At 37.2% G+C, this 16,464-nt stretch overlaps 1 protein-coding gene across 2 annotated transcripts in view; it reads left to right on the forward strand.

Moving 5' to 3' along the window:
* Window positions 1-16,464, forward strand: part of UNC5D (unc-5 netrin receptor D) — a 534,662-nt gene that overhangs the window by 36,957 nt on the left and 481,241 nt on the right. The gene's annotated exons all lie outside the window — the stretch shown is intronic.

The raw sequence follows: 16,464 nt of genomic DNA on the forward strand, positions 1-16,464 counted from the left end.
AGACCAAAGGACAGCATGATTCTGGCTTTGTGGCTACCAGCCCTTTTGAACAACTTTGCATAATTTCCCTCTTTATACCCATTTACTGCTAAAATTTTGTTGCAAATGATGTAAGTGTGATATGGTAGCCTCTGCTCCTCTTATAGGAAACAACAAACCAAACTTACATTAAACAACCTCATGACTCTCCTTAATACCAGTTTTAATCACTTCCATAGTTTGGTTATCAGACCTTTTAGGAACATGTGAGGTGTCCTCAACAGGGCGGAGGAGGTTGTCAGGGAGAGGGTAGCATTTTTGTATTTTTGTCCCATAGATGTGACTTTCCATAAACAGGTCTATGTTACTGAAAGTGATATAGAAAAGAGTTTATAAACTTGACTCCGCACCATAATCTCTGAGGTAAGCATGCTCCCCCTGCCCTTTAAAATGTGGAGTTTCCTAACTGAACTTTATTTTGCTTTTCTAACTAGTCTTTTAAAAAATCTCATATCCTTTCTGTCATCCCATCCTGGAGTAATAATATTAATCAACTAACATAAAGTCAACTACTTGAAATAATCCTAATGGAAGGAACTTTCTCTGCTTCTTTTGGTGGCCAGCCAGTACCGGGAACCAAACCCTTGACCTTGGTGTTACAAGTCTGTGCTCTAACCAACTGAGCTAGCTGGCGGGCTACTAATGCAACTTTCTAAATGTACTGATTATGGCTGTTTGCTTTTTAGATTTAGAGTGAAGCACCTTTTAAAGGATTTCCTCTTTTTTTGAGCAAATCTCTTACTGTATGGAAATATCAGTATGTTTACCTTAATAGACTTTCAGCATTGACTCATATTTTCAATGTTTTATGAACTCCTGGGTTGACTAACACTAATAATACCAGTTGACATGTGATCTACACGCACATTATTTATTTGATGATTTAATGCTCTTGGGAGGTTGTTTGGGGGTAGTTTTCACTGTTGAAATAGTGGTTGATAATAAGAAAATGTTTTTCACAATGAATGGAATAGTCTGCAGTTCAGAAAAGATTAAGACATATGGTGGATAAATCAAATTTGTGAGTCTTTTTCATAAAAAGCCAATTTACAAACAAAATTCAATTTCTATATATAAGTTCAAATATTTTAGTAAAAATGTTTATAAAGTTTTAGCACATTAAAAACTACTTCATGTACAAAGAGAAGAGTTTTTAATTTGAGAAAATGTGTCTGTGCAGTTTTTTTTTTTTTTTCCTTTTTAAATAGAGCATTGTTTGTTGAGGTGCCTCTGGCTCTCTATGTCCCCAACATACAAATATAAAGGTTGATTTCTAACTATTCACAGTAGAGTCAGTGACTATAACATCAGCATTTAGCACTCTGCTTTCTTTGTAATGATGCCTGTGATGGAAGATGAAACATTGAAGAACTCGGTTAGTGAGATGTGCCATGTCATGTCACAGCCTGTGGGAGAGGTCCTCAGATATGGGTTGGAATCACCTGCAGAGCTTTATAAATGCTGATGCCCAGGCTCCAACTTCAGAAATTCTTATTTAGTTGTGCTAGAATGGGACCCAGGCATCAGTATTTCTTAGAACTTCCCCAAGATAATTCTAGCACAGCCAAGGTCAAGAACTATGTATATTAAGGATTATTCAAGTATCTAGCCTGTTAACAAAAATTCTTGAAAGCTTTCAACAGGACTAATTTCTATAGGTAGTCTTTTTTGGAATGACTTCATTTTAAATTGAGAAAAGATTTAGTGAAAATACAAACAGAACATATTCGGTCTTGGCCAGTTCTAGGAACAAGTAGAAAAAGATAAAGACTGCATGAAACTATTAAACTACATTATGCTACTGTGTACTTTTTGCTGAGATAAGTGTACTGAGTTTAGAAATTATGCATTTAACACAATTACAGACTCATAGAGGGTGTAAGCAGCTTTATTAAACTAATAGCAAATGTTTATTTCTTTAGAACATAAAGGTTACAAACCTTTTTAAATATGTGTTTAAAAAATGTTCTGTTTTGGTGACAGGGATTTTATTTGCACAAGAATGGCAAAAATATAACCTTCTTTCACCACTGCCAGTACCATCCATTTAAATGCCAAGTTGAATGTGATGAGCTGGAGGTGTATAGAATTCTAATATTATACTTAAAAACATAATGTGTATGTTCAAGAAATAAAACATTTCTCTCTCTGAATTATATACTGTGTATTATAGTTAATCAGTTAGCCTCTGTTGATCTAAAGTGCATTTTTTCCTGTGTGATACCTTCCCAACCACTGATTTTTAAGATAAACTCATTCTAAGTTGTCTTTGAGATAGATATTAACACTTGAACGATACACTCAGTAAACAGTGACACTCATGTTTCTCGAGGTTTTTTTTTAAAATTTATATTGTCATACAGTAGCACCAACTACATAATCATAAGACTTTTCCCTCTGTGGCCTCCAAACTCCAACTGTAGCTGGACACAGGTGAAACTGCTGGACAGTGCGCATATCCTGATTGTCAGATTCATGGGTGAGGAAAAGGCCTGCAGATTTCCCCGGGGTGTTCTCTGCAGGACAAGGCCAATGCATCTTCAGGTAAACACCTTTCCCTGGGTCTCCCTAGGAGAATTATGCCATTCATGCTATAACATTCTGTAGCCTAGGGAAGATAACCAGTACTTGAATTGTACTAGAGTTGTTTAGAAGTAGTAATTGGTTTCAGGTGAAACTTTGTGAAAGTTGGATTTCTAGGGTTCTATGAATCTGTAAATAAAAGTAAATTTTCCCCATAGGATTGATAGATGAGTCTGAGTGAGCTTTTTGGGTAGCATTCACTCTGCTATTACACGAAGTAAAGGGGAAAAAAAAAATCAGGTTAATTGATCATTTATATTTATTCAGGGATCTGGAATAAACAATCTGTTTTTTGATCCAGAGCAGAGAATGGTAAAAATAACGACTGATCTTCAACAAGTTAAGCTCCTGGGTGAGGGTCAGGGAAGGATGTTTCACCCGGAGCAAAATCAGTCTTACCCCCATAGAGGCCTGGGGTAGCCCACAGATCTATTCTTTCATTCATGAATCTGACATGAGGCTCTTAACATCATAAGTAGTTTTATATCTGTCTAGCTACAGTTTGGAGTTTGTAGGTCACAGAGGTGAAAATCCTGTTCAAACTTAAAAAATAACATTAGAAACAGACGTATTAGAAATATAAGTCACAAGTTAATGAGCGTGTCATTTTTGAGAAAAAAAATCAAAATAATAACAATTCATGGGACCCCAAATTTTATATGAAGATGAAAAGGCTGTTTGGGAGTTATGAATTACTGTAGCCTTCTGTTAAATTTGTTTTGACAACTGTTAAAAGGCATTATCATCAGAAATAAGGCTGCATTTTATTCTGTCTGTCAAATGTAACTAACATATATGACTTTAAGAAAGTGTGACTAGAAGGTGTGTCAGAGCAATTGGAAGAGATAACCAAAGATCAGCTACTTCTGGCTGCCCTTGGGGAGAGGGCTTTAGAATGAAACCCAAAACCAATGCTCAGTAGTACCCCGAGTGAAAACTTACCTGCTCAGAATGACTATTCTAAGCTGGGAGCAAATAGAGAAAAGGAATTTGAAATGACTACTTTATTATTGTACAAGTCAACCAACCAACTATTCTAAGAGAATACCATAAAGGGAACGTCTTCACTAAGTTCATGTGATGTTCTTGGTAGTCTGAGGATCATTTGTACTGGAAATCCAGCATATCCACGGGCCTCTGGAGCTGCTTGTAGAAAACAGGCCCGCTTTTGCAGTGGAAAAGACATTGAGCTGGGAAACTGAAAGTTTGGTTCTGGACCCAGCTTTACCTGTATGTAATGGTTGACTTTTAGATACTTGGGTTACTTCTTGGGGCTCTGTTTCTTTATGCTTAAACCGAGGTGGGCCATGGATTGTGTGACCTTTAAGGACATTTCACCTCTGGTAGTCCATGATTCTAAATTCCCTTTCCTCCATTCCTGTCTCTTATGTTGTGGCATTTCACCTAACCAGTGTAAGTGTAGCTTAGAGTGACACATTTGCTGCAAAGATGAGGTTCAGTTTGAAGTCTAACCAGGAACTTATTTTTGATTTATTCTTCATATGCTGAAGAGAAGTATGGAATTCCATGCAGTATTGCTGTTAGTTGTGAAAAGAGATTTTTACAGCCATGTCAAAAGGATACATTTTCCCTAAAATGTTCATCCACTGGTTTTCTTTGGGTTCCTGACCATCAATTTGGTAACCTAATTGAAGTTAGGGTGTTTCCGAATGGAGAGATTTATTAATTGTAAGTTGGCCAGCTTTAGAGGAGATTTTGGAAAGTCAAAATAGCTAGAAGGAATTCTAATAACTCTTAAGCCCAGAATCCCTCAGTGATTCATACAGTTCGATTTTCCCTTTTTCTTTTGATTTGTTACATTTCTTCCCTTCTCATGTTTCCCATTTCTGAAGAAGGAACAACAGTGTCCGAATTGCACGCAGGGCATTTACAAAGAATTTGTTCTGCATCTCTAATTACCTTTATCTGTTACGTGAGGATTTTGCTCTCTTTGCCAAATTGCATTGCTATGAATGAAACCCATTAGGGAATTTAAAACCCAGGATTAGTGCATACTGCATATTCAGAACTTCAGTTATTAATTCATTTCTAGTGGAAAAATTTTGTTCTAATTATTCTAGCACTGCAATATTGGGCAATTGTCAAAGCTTTCAGAGATGGTAATAAAGCAACTTGACTTTATTTTATTTTATTTTTACTGTATATTTTCTTTCTCCTCAGCTTTATTGAGATTTAATTGACAAATAAAATGGTATATATTTTATCAAATTACAAAGTAATTCAATATGCATTGTGAAATGATTACCGCAGTCAAGTTAGTCAGCACATGCCTTACCTCGCATAGTGCCCATTTTTTGTGTGCGTGGTGAGAACACTTAAGATCTACTCTCATAGTGATTTTCAAGTACATTAGATCGCCAGAGCTTATTCATCTGATAACTGAAAATTTGTATTCTTTGACTGACATCTCCTCACTTCCCCCACTCCTCAGTCTCTGGCAATGTTTGTATGAGTTCAATGTTTTTATATTTTATGTGTAAGTGAGATCATACAGTATTTGTCCTCTCTGTCTGGCTTATTTTACTTAGCATCATGCCCTCCAGATTCATTCATGGTGTCACAAATGGCAGGATTTCCTTCTTTTTTGGGGCTGAATAAAATTTCATTGTGTATATACACCACATTTGGTTTATCATTCATCTTTCAGCAGACACTTAGATTATTTCCATGTCTTGGCTATTATGAATAAAGCTGCAGTGAACATGGAAGTGCAGGTGTCTCCTTGAGATAGTCATTTTGTTTCCTTCCAATACATGCCCAGAAGTTGATTTCTGGGCCATATGGCAGTTCTGTTTTTAATTGTTTGAACAACCTCCATACTGTTTTCTGTGATGGCTGTCCGCATGCATTTTCCCAGCAACAGTGCACTGGGCTTCCCTTTCCTCTACATCCTTATCAACACTTGTCATCTTTTGTCTTTTTGATAATAGCCATCCTAGCAGGTGTGAATTAATATCTTGATGTTTGATTTGCATTTTTCATGTTGATTATCTTTTCATGTACCTGTTGGCCATTTGTATATCTTGTTTGAATTGAGGTGGGAAACATAGGGGGCAGAGGAGGATGTGGAGAGGTTGGTCAACTGGCACAAAGTTAGTTAAATAGAAGGAATAAGATCTAGGTATCTATAGCACAGTATGGTGACTGTAGTTAACAATAATATATGGTATATTTCAAAATAGCTAGGGGAGAGGATTTTGAATGTTCTCACCACAAAAAAATGATAAATGTCTGAGGTGACGAATATGCTAATTACTATAATTTGATTATTACACATTGTATACATGTATTGAAATATCATACTCTAGCCTTACAAATATGTATAATTCTTATGTACCAATTAAAAATGAATAAACCAGTTGACTCCATTCTAGTGGCAGAAAAAATACACCAGCTCACTCCCTTCTATACCACACTGCATACTGTAATGCTCATACTTGTATCATGTACTCTAAGGCATTCAACAAATAATGTTATTCCAATTTGTGCTGTTCAAAGTCATCCACATAATAATATCCAGATTAATAGATCCCTTAGAGTTGAAATTCGTAAATCTAAAATTAGATCAGTTCAGTTCAGAACACTTATACAAAAACGATTTTATGTCATGGGAGAAGCAGATGTCTAGATGATGGCCATCAGTGGGAGACTTATGTCTGTCTGCATTCAGTTGATCACAGCAGGGTTTACACTGGCCAAAGCAGTGTGGTGTATCCATTACCACTTATATGAGAGCTTTTTCTGATGCCTTCCCAACAGTGTGTTTTATATCTCTCGCTTTCCTTTTCTACTTAGTCAGAGAAAATACTCATAGCTAGTTATACAAATTCTTTTTTGCTACTGGATTAATTTTTAAAGAAAACAGTTCATCCTGAATTGTAGCCTCAAATGATTTTCCCATTTTTCGATAAATTCTAGGCATCTAGATATCAGAAAATATTTGAGTAAAAGGGTGGAAAGGCCAGTGAAATGATGTGTGTCCAGTTACTTGGACCTTCATTTGCAGTGATTTGAGTAGCAGAGGATAGAAGTATTTAAATGACAGAGTCACCCATTAGTAGATTGTTGCCCTTCATAGGTTGTCTGAGGCCACAGCAAGCAGTGAAAGAGCAGAGGAACCTAGAATTCACCTCAGTAGGTCTCCAGTCCTCCCACTAGGACATAGGCCCAGTCTGTGCTCTGCAACCCCTAATGTGAACTCCTAACTCAACAAAAGGGCTTATTGGTGAGGGTGCATTGATAAAGCTCCAGTCCTTCTTGCTTTGGCATTTAGTAGGCTACAACAGTGACAGGTGTGAATTTGTGTTTCCTAATATGTGGCTGTAAGATGATTTTTTTAAAAAATTTCACAAGTTAAATAATTTTCAGTATCTGCACTCTACTGGATGTTAAGAATTCTAAGACCCCAGAATCACCCAAGTTTGGCAGGGTCCCATGACTTCCACTGGGTGGGTCGCAACTTTGGGGGCTATTTTGCTGTCTGGAACAGAGGACAGGAGTCTGATCTTTAGTCAGTGGTCCCTCCATATCTTCACAGTCAGTGCTGGTGCTCTTTCTGGGCCATCTCAGAGATTCTGCTCACAGGGCTGCCTGTCTCAGGTCCTCTCTGCAGACCACAGGCTCAGCCTCAGGGACTTCCTCAGCTGCTCTGGACAATGTGGCCCTTGGGAGCAGCATCTGCTGACTGTTTAGAGCCCTTTCCCCGTGATCTTGGCTCTGCATACCTGCAAGGTCTAAACTCTGTTACTCACAGAAACAATCACACATTTCCTGGCTCCTTCCTAGTATAGGGGGAACCAACCTTTTCTGCCCAGTGGAGCCACTCTGGCCTTCTCCCACCCTTGGGCATTCTCTGCTCACCCACCCCTAAACTTTGGCTCTGTAGCCTCTTTGAATGTGTGTTTTTATAAACAACAGTTAGTTCTACATGGGGAAAGAGAAGGTCCATTTTTCTAAGATTCAAAGGCTTAGGTACTGTCTTGAGTGTGTGTGTGTGTTGGAAACAGGTGGATGTGGAAGGCTCCTATGGCAGCTGGGCAAAACACAGATTAATGTCTCCGTAGGTTATACTGCTCCCTAACTCTTTGTCATGATGAAGATTGATCGCTTCGACTTTTAATATTTCTGATCGTCCTAGTTTCTGTGGCTACTACAAGAAGGAGAGAAGGAGAGCTGAGAAGATATGTGCATGTAGAGTGGGGCTCACACATATGTGTTCAATAGCAGCGAGGGTTACAGAATATCCGAAGAAAATAGAGCAGATTTCCAAATAATGTCAAGAGGAAGGTGTTGGAAGGCATAAGTTTGACAGTACCAGACATACGTATGGTGCCTGCTCTTTCAAAGTGTGTTTATTATGAGAAGTGGTTCTTGAACATTAATAAAGCCATCAGGCTAGAAGAAATATGAGAAAGAGAAGTAAGCTTTTGAATAAAGGACAATGTTACTTTTATGTATTTTTTTTTTAATCCATTTGAAAACTGGTGCACCTGCAGTACTGGAACTTCAAAGTTGAGCAAGATAATGGCAAAGAGTGAAGACTTGTGCAAAGGAGCCAGATTTGCCTAGAGCCAGTAATACCACAGTGGGTTCAGTATAGTCAAGAGGAGTGAATGAAGAACTTCTGGAACACCAAGGAGGATGTCAAATATTAACCTGCTCTGAGGAAGTAGGGTTGACATTTAAGCTTGAAGGGCAAACGGGACTAAGATATGTCAGGCAAGTCGTGCTCGGTGGGGGTGTGGAATTGCAAGCAAGGGGAAGAATGTGAGCAGAGCAAACCGATCATGAAACATCTGAAGATTGGCATGTCCATGGTGGAAGGGGTGTCAAGCAAGAGAAAGTTACTGAAGGTGAGGCTAGCCCCAAAGCTACATGGAAAGAGCCTGGAAGGAACTTTCAAAGGCATCACAGTTTCTTCTCACGGGAGGTAAAGCATTATCAATTATTTGTAAGTTGGAGAGTGATGTGTACAGACCTCTGGGTGAAATCTTCTACTTTTTCTTCTTTCTTTCCTTCTAGATAATTTCTGTGCTTTGTGGAGGATATTTTAGAACAAAAATTTAAATATATATATATATATTTTTGCCTGGCACTGTCACCCGTTGCTGGTGGGAATGCAAACTGGTATATAGCCGTTTTGGAGAAAATGTTGGTGATACGTAATAAAACTACCTGTTCACTTACATTTTGACTCAGAATCCTACTTCCAGGAGTTTACACAAAAGACCCATCTCCATGAATATGAAAATGTATGTGAATAAGATTATTTATTGCAGTATTGCTTGTAATTGCAAAATATTCGAAACAAAAATATCCACGCATAGGAAAGTGGTTGAATAAAGTATAGCACATCCACACAATGGAGAACTATGTAGCTGTAAAAAAGAGTGAGGCAGATGACTGGAAATTGATTGCTGTTGAGTAATTTCCAAGATATGCTGTTAGATGGAAAGACAAAGTACAAGAGGGTATCTATGCAATACCCTTCATTTAGGAAAAAAGTATATGAAAATATGCATGTATCTGCTAATTTGTGCAAAATAAATACAGGAAGGATAAGTCAGAAACTAATGAGATAAATCACCTGTAGGAAGTGGGTGAGGAAGACATAGAAAGAAGAGGGAGCAGGACTGATGTAGTAGAGATGGCCAGGGCACAGCATTTCCCTGATTTTACCTTCAGTTTAGCTTGGTCTTGCAGAACCGGAGTAATGTTCTATATATCCAAAAAAGAAAAGATAAGAATAAGGCTAACCAGAATGTGAGTGGAACCCAAAGGGAATGCAAGCAGTAATAAATGAACACAACTGTATCATAAATGATTTAAATCACCACCTGAAAGAAGAAATGAACTAACCTAAGTAACTTTGTAAAACAGTATTTTGACTAGAAACTGTGAGACTAAAGATAAAAAGAACTGTAAGCAAATGGCACATGCTGTGCTCTCGTTGGTCACTTTGTTTCCCACAGAGGTATGGGTTGGCAATTGTGAACCTACTTTGAATATTCTGGGATTGAGCAAATAGTAAATATTTTTAGATAATGAGAGCTGGGTTTCTCACTACCGGAAAAGAGTTACAAATAGGAAAGGTAGAACTATAGAATGAACTCTTGGTTCTGGACTGGAGTTGGAGGTATCAATGTGAATGCATGGCTTGTAGTATATATGCAGATAGACACCTATAGAAATATAATGTGTTTGTGTGTTTACATACATATAGTTCCTAACCCTGTCTTTTGAGAGGTAACTAGATGCAATGAAAGCCCAGTAGAAACAGGCACACCTAGCATCTAGATCCTGATTTCTAAATACCATTCTTCAATAAAAGAAACTATATCTCCATGGAGAAATTACTGATTCCAGAGATGGAGCAGGGCAAATATAAAATGAGCTTGGAATGTCTCATAGTGCCAGAAAGTAAGAAAGTGTTCAAAATGAATAGGGACATGCTGAAAGGACACAGGAGCCAACCTGAAAGAATTCCTAATGGCCAAAGCTGGAACAATTTGAGCAAAAAAAAAAAAAAAAAAAAAAGAATAAGTGATGACAACTTTACATTATAACCTGTGGGATAAATAAATACTCTTGAGTCCATACTGATAGAAATGTTACAAAATGACTAAGACAAGTCAAATTTAACAATTCATTTGAGCAAAAACAATTCATGAATCAGGCAGCACTCAGAACCAGAAGAGGTTCAGAGAGTTCCACCCAGCCACCTGGTCAGTGGACTATTAGGCTGAAAGTGGAAGGAAAGTAGAGAAGTCGTCTGATTAGCTACACAGAGGCGTTTGCCTTAGTTGGGTATGGTGTGATGAATTGGCTGCCTGTGCTCAGCTGAAATGCAGCAGTTTGTTACAAAAAATGCATGACTATGTTAGGTTTTGGTTTGTTTTATGTGCTGAGTTAGGTTGAGGTTTGTTATATAGGAACTCAGAATAAGGAGACAGCCTCAGGCCAATGGCCTCCTTTTTTTAACATAAATACTTGAATAAATAAATGGGAGAGAAAGGAAGATCTTCAGAAAATTCCATCTAATAAATGAAGAAAGAATGAGGGAAATAGAAATTCATCACTTGGCAAACAAAACAGTAATAATTGATGCAGGCAGGATGGATGCTGAGATTAGAGGGTGAAAATGTGAGTAGAAACAGGGTATTTGCAAAATCTCAGTGTGTCTCCTCTAAAGTATTTATTGATTACAGAGGGAAAAATAGAAAACTTTCAGTGGAGAAAGCTTGCAGACACCACTTTAAAAGAGTGATTAAGGTTAACATCACCCCCCCCAAAAAAAAGGTGGGGTGTGTGTGTGTGTATATATATAGACACATATACACAGACTTGTATGTACTATATATGTGATATATAGGCAGAATGATATTCCATATATATATGCTATTTGCCACAACATAGATGGACCTGGAGGACGTTATGCTAAGGGAAGTAAGCCAGACACAGAAAGAAAAATACTGCATGATCTCACTTATATGTGGAATAATAAAAAAAAGAGCTCAAATACACAGAGGGAGAGAGTGAAATAGTGGTTACCTTGGGCGAGGAGGGAAAAGAGGAAGTGGGGAGATGTACATTGAAGGATTCAAAATAGCAGATCTGTAAAATGGACAAATCTAGAAATCTAATGAACAACATGAGGACTAAAGTTAATGCAATTATATTGAATTAAAGATTTTTGTTAAGTGAGTAGATTTTAGCTGTTCTTGTTACCAAAAAGTAACTGTGTGAGGTGATCTGTTAATCTTCTTCACTACTGTAATCATTCTACTACCTGTGTGTATCTCATAACATGTTGTAAACCTCAAATACACACATTAAAATTTATTAAAGAAAAAAGGTTAACGTCAGCAACAAGAAGACATACTGGCATCATGTATCCTTTAATATGATACGCCGAGAAAGGCCAACATCAATCAGTTTTGTGGTATTCTTGCCAAAAATTCATAACGTCCAATCTAATCTTGAGAAAGCATGAGACCAATCCAACTTGAGGGATGTTCTACAAAATTACTGACTAGTTTTGTTCTTGTTGTTTTTTTAAAGTGTCAAGGTCATGAAACAGGAAAGACTGAGGGACTGTCATAGACTGGAGGAGACTAAGGGAACATGATAGCTCAATACAGTGTGTGATCCTGGATTGGATCCTAGATCAGAAAAAAGGACGTTGATGGGGAAACTGGTGAAATTCTAAGAAGATCTAATTCTAATAAGATTAAGAACTAATCTGATTGGCAGATTAACATAGTATCAATATTAACTTCGGGTTTTCATAGCGATGTAATGGTTTTACACAGTATTAACATTAGGAGAAGATGAGTAAGAGTGTACAGGATCTCTTGTACAATCTGAGCCTAAAATTAGGGTGGGGGATATAGAGGGAAAGGAGCGCCTGGGAGATGACCTGGGAAATTCAGCAATGGGGAGAAAGCCATGGGTTTGAGGGACATTCAGTCTTATGCCTGATTAAACGGGAAGAGAAATACTGAGGACGGGGGAAGGAGAAGGGATAAAATCTGACTCTTGTTAATCCACTTTGGAGAAATGCAACAGCTTACCCTTCTATTTGAAATATTTATTGGGCATTGAGTGGTTCAGTGGTGCCAGTGGGTTTCAAGGAATGGGAGAAGCTTTGAATCTCCAAATGGAGATGGGCTGAGAGCCAAATGTGGAAAATCCTTTCATGGGAGAAATTCAATCTCTCCACAGTTTCCTTCTGTTAGGATTTTGGATATTCCTGTGTTATAAAAGGGGAAGGATGCGCTGAATGCAACCGAATGCTGATGCAGCAAAGTGACCTTATCACCAAATGAAAGAGCTACGGGGTACTCTGGTGTTTTCTTTTCCTCAGATGTTGTGCTGTGTCAGGGCTTTTAGTGGATTTTCTAAAACTGCTTTAAAGAACTTTTGTTCCATGACCAGATATAATAGTCGTAACTGTGCGTGTGCTCACAGAAGGTTCACTAGAACAAAGGAGTAGGGATTTTGATGGGATGCTATCTGAAGGCAGGATGAAGGCTGAGCTAGTTTTTTAAAAATTACTTCTTTGGGGCCGAGCCCGTGGTGCACTCGCTCCCAGCGCAGCGACGCTCCCGCCGCGGGTTCGGATCCTATATAGGAATGGCCGGTGCGCTCACTGGCTGAGTGCCGGTCACGAAAAAGACAAAAAAATAAATAAATAAATTACTTCTTTGGAGAACACATATGAAGCATTCATGAAGATCTTGTATTGCAAAGTATTAAAGAGAAAAAAAAAAAGCCTAATGATCTTGGAAATTCAGACATTTTATTAGGATTGCTCAAGATAAGTAAGCATTAGGTAATATAGCATTGATAAAAATGACCATTTATTGAATCGTATGCCAGACACTGGGGGAATATGCTTTCTATCTGTGCATCTTAATTTTTACAAAACCCTACAATGTAGTTGTTATCCTGTTGTTTTATAGATAAGGAATCTCAGGTTAGCAGCAGCATTGTTTGATAGAAACATAATGCAAGCTAGAAATGCGAGCCATATGTGTAATAGCCACATTAAAAAAAAAGAAACAGGTGAAATTAGTTTTAAAAATATATATTGTTCAACTGAATTTATCCAAAATAATCTTATTTCAACCTAAAATAAGTATAAAAGATTATTAATAAGATTTCTTTCTTGTAACATAGTTGATTGTACATGTTTGTGGGGTACAGAGTTGAATATCATACCTGTGTACAATATGTGATGCTCAAATCAGAATAATTAGTATATTTTATACTAAATCCTTGAAATGAGTGCCTATGTCTACATAGAGCACATCTCAATTTGGGTTCTAAATTTTCATTGGAAATACTTATTTGATCTGTATTTAGATCTTATGAAATATTCAGTTGAAACAATAGATTTACATACCCAATTTGTTCCAACATGCTAAAAAGTTTTCGAATAATTGAATAGAGTATCTACTTTTAAAATTACATTTTAATTAAGTAAAATAAAATTTAAAATTCATCTCTTCAGTCACATCAGCCACATTTCAAGTGCTCAATAGCAACGCGTGGCTAATGTTGGACAGTGAAAGTTTAGAGAATAAAAATTAATTACCCAAGACCTCAGAGCCCATAAGTGTTGGAACTGACATTTAAATCTGAGTTATCACGACTCAGAATTTCATCATCTTAGCTCTGACCTCTAGTATGAAAATTTTGTTGCTTAGCAGAAGTTGTGTAGTAATGAGAGTTTACTAACTAGTTGAATGAGTCCTCTTTGCTTTTTGATAATTGTACTTGTTGATGTGCTCGAATGCCTAAAATCAGTTGTCCTCTGTGAGGCAGCTTGTTCATAAGCGTGGAGGAGGCGTCAGGCCTTCGGAAAGTAACGACCCAGCACCCTTCACAGGCGAAAATGCTAATGTAGTTCTTAGTTAATCTCAGTGGTCACCACCATGAAATGGAAAAAAAGTGCAAAGGGTCAGCCGAAACCACTTCGCTCTGGAGGCTTGTTCTGTTTCTCCAAGGTTCCCTGGTCGTGCTTCATTAACAGTCTGAGTTGTTCATCCTTTTCATGGTGCGTTTAATTTTGTTTTTTACATTTAGGGGCTCTTTCATGTTAATAAACAAAGGCGATTCGACTGCATTTCTGGAGGGACTCTCATTGATCTCCCCATGAGGAGATCTGACTTCTAAAACAAGGGAAGTCTAGACAAAGTCCTTTGATTGGCAGGGGAAATTGCCACGCACTTTTTTCCTTCAGCACCACCAGAGAATCATTTTGATGTTTTGTATTTTTCACCAAGAATAAAAATATTTTTAAAAATCCCCAAAACAGTGATTTTGTTTCTTAATAGTGACCTCTCTGTTACAGACATGGTTCCTAGGGAAGATACTAGGTTGTTACTGATTTGCATCTTTGACAATAGGTTTTCATCTACTCCATGTCCTCTCTGTGCTGTGCAGAGTGTGTTGATGAAAACAGAAAACCCTGTGTCCTAACTTTGACCATTCTCCAGATGGAGGGGAATTGTTCTTGTACGGGAGGGAGGAAAAGAGAAAAAGAAGAAAAATTGAATGACACTCCAGCAATTTTAGTTAATTTCATAATAACTTAATCTATGTCAGGCAAAGTAAAATGAATCACAAACTAAAAGGAAATGACTTTTTAATGAAAATTGTTCAGGCATGTCATTTACACCATGTGTGTGTGTGTGTGTGTGTGTGTGTGTGTGTGTGTGTGTGTGTGCGCGTGCGTGCTCCTATTTCAGACAGAAAAGCTGTTAAACAGGGAAAAAACTTGAATATTAAAAGGCTGTAATAATTTTATAAGCCACTATTATGTTTTCCTCTTTAATTTTCTATATGAAATGTTGAATGCAAATTATATGGGATAAAATAATTGTTCTCTCCCTGAACTATAGTCACAGTGTGACCTATTGGGTTTGCTGTATTTACTGTGTGTGCAGCATAATTATGAAACTTAGCTACTCTCCCAAACAGTTACAGATGTGGGAGAAAAATAAATTACTTTTGCATGCTAGCCCTGGAAGTCGTGCTGTTGTAATATAATGTAATCGGCCATGAACAAAAGGAAGTTATTATATTCATTTATATTAGTTTGAAAGCCAAAGAAATGTATTATATTATTGTAGGTTGAAGAATTGAAGCAGTATTATTGATGAGTTTTTTCCATGATCATCCAGCTTTACTCTGAAGGTCATCTTAATGAAATGAGAATAATTTCAGCCTTTTTATTTTACATAAGATATAAGCAAATCATGATACTTGTCATCAAATATTTGAAGACATATGAAAGAGGGGTTAGATTTGTTCTGTATGGCTCCAAGTGGGAAGACATGGATGGAAGGATAAGTGGCAAGACAGATTTTAATGGAATATAACAAAGAAATGATCATAGTCAGAACTTTCTAAAAAGCATGGAATTCCTTGAGAGCTGGTGAGTTCTCGTGGCTTATGTCTTACCTGTAGATCCCTTCCCTTTAATTCCAGAGATTCTCTAAATTTAGATAGGTGAGATAAAACAAAACAAAACAAAAAACAGAGCATCTGAAGTCCTTTCCCTTCCAACCCAGAGACCCATGAAGTCAGCTTTTGGGAGGGAGCCTGGGTTCTTAGCAAATTATCATAGAATTAAGAGTGGGCCCCTTGGATATGATGACTTTGGGAACATTTCTCCTGCCACTGTTTCTCAATTTGTATTAAAAGAAGTATATTAAAAGAATAATAATTTTTTTTTCATTAACATGCAGAAATGTGATTAGGTTAGTACATCTTTCTATGAGATATATTGATCCATTTGCTAAAGTTTGCATAAGCAGACAGTGTTTGAAAAGATAGTTACATGTTTTGTTCTTCTCCTATTTTGTGGAAAGAATAAGAGAACGTTGGAACTTTAAAAGGGGTGACAAGTTTTGTGCGTGGGGTTTTATTTCATTGATAAAATGGCTTAAGTATGTTCTCACCTAGTGGAACTTGCTTAAAAATATCTACTGAATTTTTTCATAGTTTTTCCAGGTTACCAATTATATTTTCAGCTTTAAAATATAACTTTATGAGCATAATTTTAGCATTTTAGTCACTTTTTTTTACAGGGAGAGATGCTGTAAGTCCTAATATGTTAAAATTTTCTGCGGCTTCACCTGAATACTATGAAACATACTCATTGGGAGAGAAAGAGTGAGTGAGAGACAGCATGCTATGCTTTCTAGAAGTGCTTATTTTGAGTGAACCGTCTTAATTATTTAGGTTTTTGAGTCCTTAGTGAAAAAAGACGATACTTCAAAAATTTCGTGGAAAGATACATATTATTTTTCA

Source organism: Cynocephalus volans, chromosome 13 (genome assembly GCF_027409185.1).
Source record: "Cynocephalus volans isolate mCynVol1 chromosome 13, mCynVol1.pri, whole genome shotgun sequence".
Taxonomy (NCBI): domain Eukaryota; kingdom Metazoa; phylum Chordata; class Mammalia; order Dermoptera; family Cynocephalidae; genus Cynocephalus; species Cynocephalus volans.